This window comes from Etheostoma spectabile, unplaced genomic scaffold (genome assembly GCF_008692095.1).
Source record: "Etheostoma spectabile isolate EspeVRDwgs_2016 unplaced genomic scaffold, UIUC_Espe_1.0 scaffold393, whole genome shotgun sequence".
NCBI classification, from domain to species: Eukaryota; Metazoa; Chordata; class Actinopteri; order Perciformes; family Percidae; genus Etheostoma; species Etheostoma spectabile.
The window spans coordinates 404,759-412,305 of NW_022605598.1; the positions used below are offsets into that span (position 1 = coordinate 404,759).

Sequence of the window (7,547 nt, forward strand, 5' to 3'; positions counted from 1 at the left end):
TTGCCTGCACATGCCATTACAAAATATGAACCTATTCTATTATATTAGACAATTAGACCAAATATATATATAAAAAAACAACTTACATGCAAGTGGTGGAGGAAGTGTTATCTGCTGAGCTGAAAAAAGACAGGAAGAGACAAACATGATGCTGTGACCGCGGTGTCGGCGTCTGTGAACACACGTCCAGCATCGAGACCGAACGATAAGAGGGACAACTCCAGCATCGATACAGAAATGAAAGAGGGACACTTCCAGCATCGGACAAGTCGATGAGAGGGACACGTCGCCGCTCCGAGACAGAAGATAAGAGGGAACACGTCCCAGCATCGAGACAGAAGATGAATAGGACCTTCCACACGATACAGAAGATGAAGAGGGCATCCGTCCAGCATCGCTACAGAAGATGAATAGTGACACCCAGCATCGAGACAGAAGATGCTAGGGCCACGTCCACTCGGACGATATTGAAGAGGCAGCTTCCATCATTCGAACAGAAGAGAAGCTAAGTGTCCTAAAAATTCCGCTTCTACGCCCAAGGAGTTCATGACAGATTCTTCGCCTATTGTCTACCTTATTCAGAGAATACATTTTTTACAGATTTCAAATCACATATTTTGCGATTCAGTACAAACAGACTATCAGTGGCTCTGTATTCCAGTGAATCTGTTGCCACGAGCCGATAACCTTTCCAGGACGGATCTGCCTTCTGGAACCCTGTCGTAAGTTCACATCCTCGTGCTAACGAAACCAGGGTCATATTGTCTTCACACTAGGACCCTGACCTTCCACATTTTGCATCTCCTAGTTTGTCCCCTCTTTCTGTCTTTTTCAGCTCAGCAATACACACTTCCTCCCCCCCCTGCCATTAAGGTGTGGTTTTGTTTATATATATATTGTGTCCTAATTGTCTGATAGAATAGAATATTCAGATTTTTTATGCATGTGCCCTGCACCATCAACTATTCATCTCTATAAACATATCTAATTAATTTTATATGTCCGTCCACTCCAATGCGGAGGAAACCAGCATGGTTGCCCTAGACGGTATGGAGTCGGTAGTGACTCCCACCCTACCACTGACTGCACTATCCCTCACTTGAACCGCAGTTGATGGTACAGTTGCTTGGTTTTTGCGTTTGCAATGAATTCCCTTAAATGGCAAGGAGTCGCTAGAGAACACAACTTGTTGGTTTTAAACAGAGAACTCCCCAGAGGGGGGGGGCTCAACATGAGATCAATTATAGGTAGACCAGTTTGCTCCGTGTTTTTGTATGTATTATGTTTATGTCGTATGTTGTTCATGTATGTGTTGTAGGTAATTGGTGTGTATGTATGTGTTAGTTGTGTGAGTTATGTTGTATGTGTTGTAGTGATATGTATGTATGTGTGTAGGTATGGAATGGTGGTGTACTGTTGTGTGTATACAATGTCGATTGTTGTTGTGTGTATGTCGTTTGTATGATGTATGTCGTCTGTACTGCGAAGGCGCACATATGGAAAGTAGTGCCATGGCCTGCCCTCAGACGCACTCTATATAAGTGCATAAATCTATATCTTAACTGAACACTGACTTCGCTGGTTACAAAATGGAATTGTAACAAGTACCTCCTCCCACTCTCTCGACGTATGTATATTAGGTACTAGATGTGTTGACCTCAACATTGGGTCCGGTCCGACCCCTCGGGGTTGGCACTTGGTGAGTGCCCATCCGCCCATGCTGCGAGCAAATGCACCCATGATGTCCTGAGACAGTGCGCTATGCGGTGCAAAGACCAAGGAAAGCCTTCCAACCTGGCTGGATAAGCAGTGGTTATAACAGCAGAATGTGTATGAACTCTGTGGGATCCTGTCATGTAATGACAGGGGAGGTTAATTGCGTGACAAACAGTGTTATTACAAGACGGTGCGATAAGGCAGGTTTCTAACAGCGTTTTATAACAGGACCTGCTAAGTAATGGGTTACTAACAGGCAGATGTTCTAACAGACCTGTGTCGTCATGTCGTTTAAACAAGACACAAAAAATGTTTATAACAGAGCCATGTGCTATATGACCAGGTGAAACAAGCAGAAGTTGGTATAACGGAACCTGTGCCGGATGCAGGGTTGAGGTTAACAACAGGTGTTGGCTTTTTGTTCACATTAGTCTTGTGTTTAGCTTTGGCTGACCTTCTAGGTTGGCCGAAGTGGACAACTGGAGAAGCGGGGCTTCGGTGGGACTGCTCTCTGCATCGGCCTGAGACGGCCCGGCGCTGACTGCGGCGAATCGGAGGAGCGATTGGGGCTGTTGTTTTTGTGAGTGGCCCCACACGATATTTGTGGCGTTTACTTACACGAGGAAACTGTGTTTTGTGGGGCGGGGCGGGTTGCGGAGGGCAGTTTTTAAGAAGTTTGTTGGGTCTTGTGTGAGCAAAAAAGGCGGGGCAAGGGGGGTCATGATTTGCGGAGGATGACAGGGCGTTTTTGTTTTTGGTGTGTGTTTTTTTTTAACGGGTGGGGAGGGGCGGGATAGGCCAGCGGAGGAAGGACGGGCCAGGGAGGCCCCGGGGTGTGAAGGGGGGGGAGGAAGAGAGAAGGTTTGGGGTTTATTTTTTTTTATGGGTGTTGTTTGTTTTGTGTGATGGGGACGGTGGGCACACAGGGCTGGACTTTCTCTGACGGACGGCAGCGGGGCGACAAGCCGAGCGGGGGGGAGGGGGCAGGGGGGGGGAGAGGAAAGGGGGGGCAAGGCAGCAAGGGGGGGGCGGGGGCAAGGCCGGCCGACGAAGGAAACGGGGGGGGGGGAGGCGGACGGGGGGGGGGAGGGACAGGGACAGACACACACCACAAAAGGGGGGGGGGGAGGGGAGAAGGGGGGGGGGGGGAAGCGAAGCGGGCGGAACGGGGGAACGGCCCGGAGGGGGGGGGGGGGAGGGGAGGGGGGGGGGCCGGCGGGGGGGAAGGGGGCAAGGGGGGAGGTCGGAACGGCGGGGAAAGCGAACGGGCCCCGAACGGAAGAGGACCTGGGGCCGGACGGGCGGCGGAGGGGGGAGGGTGTTGCAAACGGTAGGGACGTCCACTACCTGTGCTTCTAACCGGGTTGCACGTTAAGGTGAACGGGGTTCCGGTAAACGTCTCCTACAGGGTTTCAACGTGAAGGACCTTCCGTAAACGTTCTCTACGAAACGGGGTGCAACGTTGAGGTAACTTCCCCTACTTCTCTAAGGTGCAACAGTTAAGGGACCGTCCGGAACCGTCTCTAACGGTTGCACGTTAGGTAACGCCCCTCACCGTGCTCTAAAGGTTGCAACGTTAGTGGAACGGTCCCCTAACGTTCTCTAAAGTTGCCACGTTAAGGGCACGTTCCCCTAACGGTTGCTATGTTGTAACTGTTTAGAGAACGTTTTGTAAACCAAAACTAACGTTCCCGTACGTTGAAAACCTTCCAACTTAACCCACAGACAACCAACTACAACCAAAACAAACCTTCATGGAACGTTCCCACAAACCGGAAAAAGAACGTTCAACTAAAAACGTTCCTGGGAACAAAATTGTTAATCTGGTGGACGGTCGTGCCCAATAAGACAACACCAGAAGCAGAAGGGAAAACTCACCACACGCCCCAAACGCACCCAACTCACCCACAACTCGGCCTGAAACAAGCGCCTGGGAAACCGCCCTGCGAGGCGCCCTGGGGCCTTACGCACACTGACCAACAAATAGTCTGGAAGGAGCTGTGGAGGAAATGCCCCCCAAACGACTTTACCACCCTTTGTTCCTCCTTCCTCACCCATTATGATAAAACTTTATCAACTCTTTATTTTTATTTTTACACGGTTTGTACTTCCCTTGTTTTTGTCATTTTATGTGCCAACATTTGTCGACCTTTTGTGAGCTTTTGAAATTTTTCCCCCAATTTTTAAAAGCCACTCATCAGGTAAGCTAACCACCCCTCAGCCCGCGCGCAATCAGATTCAAACCCTTCAACGGCCCATGTTGCAGGTTTCATTTTTACACAAATTGCTGCCATTGCTGGTTGATAATAACCAGCTAACTGTTTTTGCTCTGCATGGAAAATAGGGTCTAAGTTAGAAAAACGGAATTACTCTTTAAGCTGTAGTACGCTGTACCGTAGCTTGTAGTACTAGTACCTTAGCTGTGTACTCGCTGTAAACCGTACTGTAGGTACTCTTACCTTAGCGGTGATACCTCTGGTACCTTAAGCTAATTCCCTGTACCGTAGCTGTAGACTCGACCTTAGCTAGTAGTTGTTCCCATGCTTTGCATATTGTATGAGTTTTTAAAATCCCATCCATGGTGCTCCCTGCGGAGAGACTGTAGTCCTCTACAGGACCTGTCATAACGTCCTGATAGGAGACATTTGTCTTGTTTTACCGGTCTTGAACAGGTCCAGAATCCAGGTCAGACCTAATCAGGTCCCAGGGGTCAGGAACACAAAGCCTTCTAGACTCTGTACTCTGTACAGCAGCTGTATCTCTTCGGCTGGCAGCTGCAGTACTCTTTCTCTGTCTGTCTGCAGTATCTGTACGTGACTATAGTACGTTTGTACCCACGTGGAGTTACTCTGTACTCTGTACTGCCGCTGGTAATTAATTCTTATCGTGCTGCCGTACTCCCCTGTCGTGTCTGTCAGGGTATCATGACATCACTGTAACCACACACACAAGACCAGACTCCCTCCTCTCTCTGTCCGTTTGGCATGTCCACTTTTATTTGTGTCCATCGTACCTAAAACAGCTGATAGAATAGAAATATAAACACCGGACAGCCCGAATCCGTGTACACCACCATTCAACGACATCGTATAGAAGCACCTTCGTACGTTGGTCGTGCCTACAAGAATAACCATAACACAGTGCACCTTCATCAGGTCCAACACCGTCGACATAGAAAACACAGCATAGAGTATATAGATAATAGAGAGTATATCACCATATTTGCATCATCAACCCCCGAGGACGACCAGTCCGACAAGATCTCGTCGTACTCGCGCGCGCTGAGGATTGCAATCGAATGTATCCGTGGACGACCGAGCATAAGCATGGAGGCAGGGCTGTAGGACGTCGAGGTCCGTCTCCGAGTCCGAGACGCGTTTTTTCTTGTGTACCTCTGATTGTCTCTGTCTCGGCCGCTGTTCCTTGCAGTATGCTTCTGGCTGGACCGAGTTTCCAGGTCTGTTGTTATGTGTGATAATAATATTGAGGGAAAGTGCCACCCAAAATGATTTGTCTTGATACTGTCATGCATAAGACCTTTAAAATCGACTCGTTCTTGCATCGGACTCAAACCTTTTTGGATCACGTCTTTTGTCTGACTGACTAATTCTGGTCTGTCTGACTTGTCTGGGACTTTGTCGACTTGACTTGGACTGTCAAAGACGTTTTTACTCGGTCTTGTCTTGTACTCGAACCTCTTGGCTCGTCTTGACTGTTGGACTCGAACCTCTTTGGACTTACTGTCTTGACTTGGGCTCGACTAGTCCTGGTCTTTGGACTCAACTTGACTCGTACTCGACCTTTTGTGACTCGGTCTTGTGCCTGGGACTCAACTCGTCGCTGGTCTGGACTCGACTTGACTGGACTCAAAATCAAATTTTTGTCGTCGACCTGTTGACTTGGACTCTAACCTCCCCCCCCCCCTTATTGTACTCGGTCTTTCTATTCCTGTTTTTGCTTTGACTAAGGTGGCTGACTAGCAGCCCTGCATGAAGGGAACTAAAGGTTGTTGCCCCTTGATCTTTTTTAGCCTATTTTTTGTATTTTTTTCATGTCCCCAACATCAGAACGCTGACAGAGCCCCCGAAGCCGGAGTTCCCACTCAGAGGAGACCTTCTTCACACGCAGGCCTTTGTCTCGTTAAGTATGAAGAGCCTGTATTACTTTCTGGTCTAGCCTCTCTTTAATGGAAGCCCTGGGAAATAAATAACATCCCATAGTCCTGTCCTAGACCTTCTCTTATGGAGAGACACTGGGAATAAATAAATTCCCAGAGTCTGGTCGAAGACCTGCGGCTTTGGGAGCCCCTGGGAAATAAATACATCCCAGAGTCCTGGTCTAGACCCCTCTTTATGGAAGAACCTTGAAATAACTAACATCCCATGTCCTTGTCTAGACCTGCTCTGTTATGGAGTACCGGGAAATATAACATCCCAGTGTCCGTCTAGACCCTGCTCTTTAGGGAGAGACTGGAAGATAAATAACTCCCAGAGTCCTTTGTCTAGACCGCGCTTTTAGGAAAGACCTGGGAGATAAATAACATCCCATAGTCCGTCTAGACCCTGCTCTTTATGAGAAGACCCCGGGAGATAAATAACATCCAGAATCCGGGTCTAGACCTGCTCTTTATGAGAGAGAAATTATGTTTCCGGCAGATTGCCTATTGAAATTTCTTCTGGAAAAGGGCTGTTCCCGCAGGGCACGCCAATCATGGCCATATTTGGTTTTCACATGCTATTATTTCATCGTAAAATGCATTCATATTTGCATATTAGTGTGCATGACTCATTACCATCTTCTTCACTTACAGCTCGTTGGACATAAGAACCCCTAAAATTTCAACATGAAAAGACATCGGGGGGAACTTACAACCAACCAAACAAGACTTGCAATGGCAAAGGTTGGAAAAAAATTGAAATCTACTAACAAATATGCGGGCCAAAAGTCTACTGTGAACCTTACTCCTGGGGGGGTGTTCCCACCTAGGGAAGGTGTCCAGGCACGTCCAGCCTGGAGTAGGCTCCGTGGAAGATCCATACAGTGGAGGAGTCCCGCTGGGATGAGGCCTCGGCAGACCCAGGAACTAGGTGGAGGACCGTCCAGCTGAGGAGTCCTCGGTAAGACGCCAGGACTAGGTGGGGGGACGTCCACTGGGAGAGGCCTCGGTAACCTAGGATTAGGTGTAGGACGTCCGCTGTGATTACGGCCCTCGGGAGACTCCAGACTAGGTGGGAGACTTCCAGCTTGGAGAGGCCTCGGGGAAGCCCCATGACTCGGGAGTTGACGTCCATCTGGGAGTAGGCCTCGGAGGAATACTGCCAGGACTAGTTGAGGGACTTCCGCTGGAGGAAAGGTCCTCGGAGAAGCCCCATCCTATTTGGAGGACCCTTCCCTGTTAGTAGGCCTCGGGGAAGACCCAGCTAGTGATGGACGTCCAGTGCTTTGAGGGATGGCGGCCTCTTTGGAAGCCCAGTGCCGTGTGCGGACGCGTACCATCTGGGAGTCGGCCTAGTGAAGACCCAGGACTAGTGTCATGGACTTCCAGTCTGGAGTTTAGGCCCTAGGGGCGACTTCCAGGACTATGTTGTAGAATTTATCTCCAACCTGGCCCTTGGGAACGCTCGGGATCCCCCATGATAGGATCTGGTAGGATTTGTGGCTCTGGAAAGTGAAATTTTGGGGTCCCCTACTGGGAGCTGCTGCCCCCGAGACGTCGATAGGGAGAAGAGGGATGGAAATCAAGGCCTTGATTCGTACGGTGTCCACAAGGACCGTGTGGGGGGGGGGATTTTTTTTTCTGGTAATCATGACTGAAAGGATTTTTGGCTCCT

General features: G+C 49.3%; 1 long non-coding RNA gene across 1 annotated transcript in view; it reads right to left on the minus strand.

Moving 5' to 3' along the window:
- The window catches only part of LOC116686547 (uncharacterized), a 24,787-nt gene that overhangs the window by 4,932 nt on the left and 12,308 nt on the right, over positions 1–7,547 (minus strand). The window contains exon 2 of the long non-coding RNA XR_004331291.1: positions 1,971–1,981. This is a non-coding gene — a long non-coding RNA (uncharacterized LOC116686547). The remainder of the gene's footprint in view (positions 1–1,970; positions 1,982–7,547) is intronic.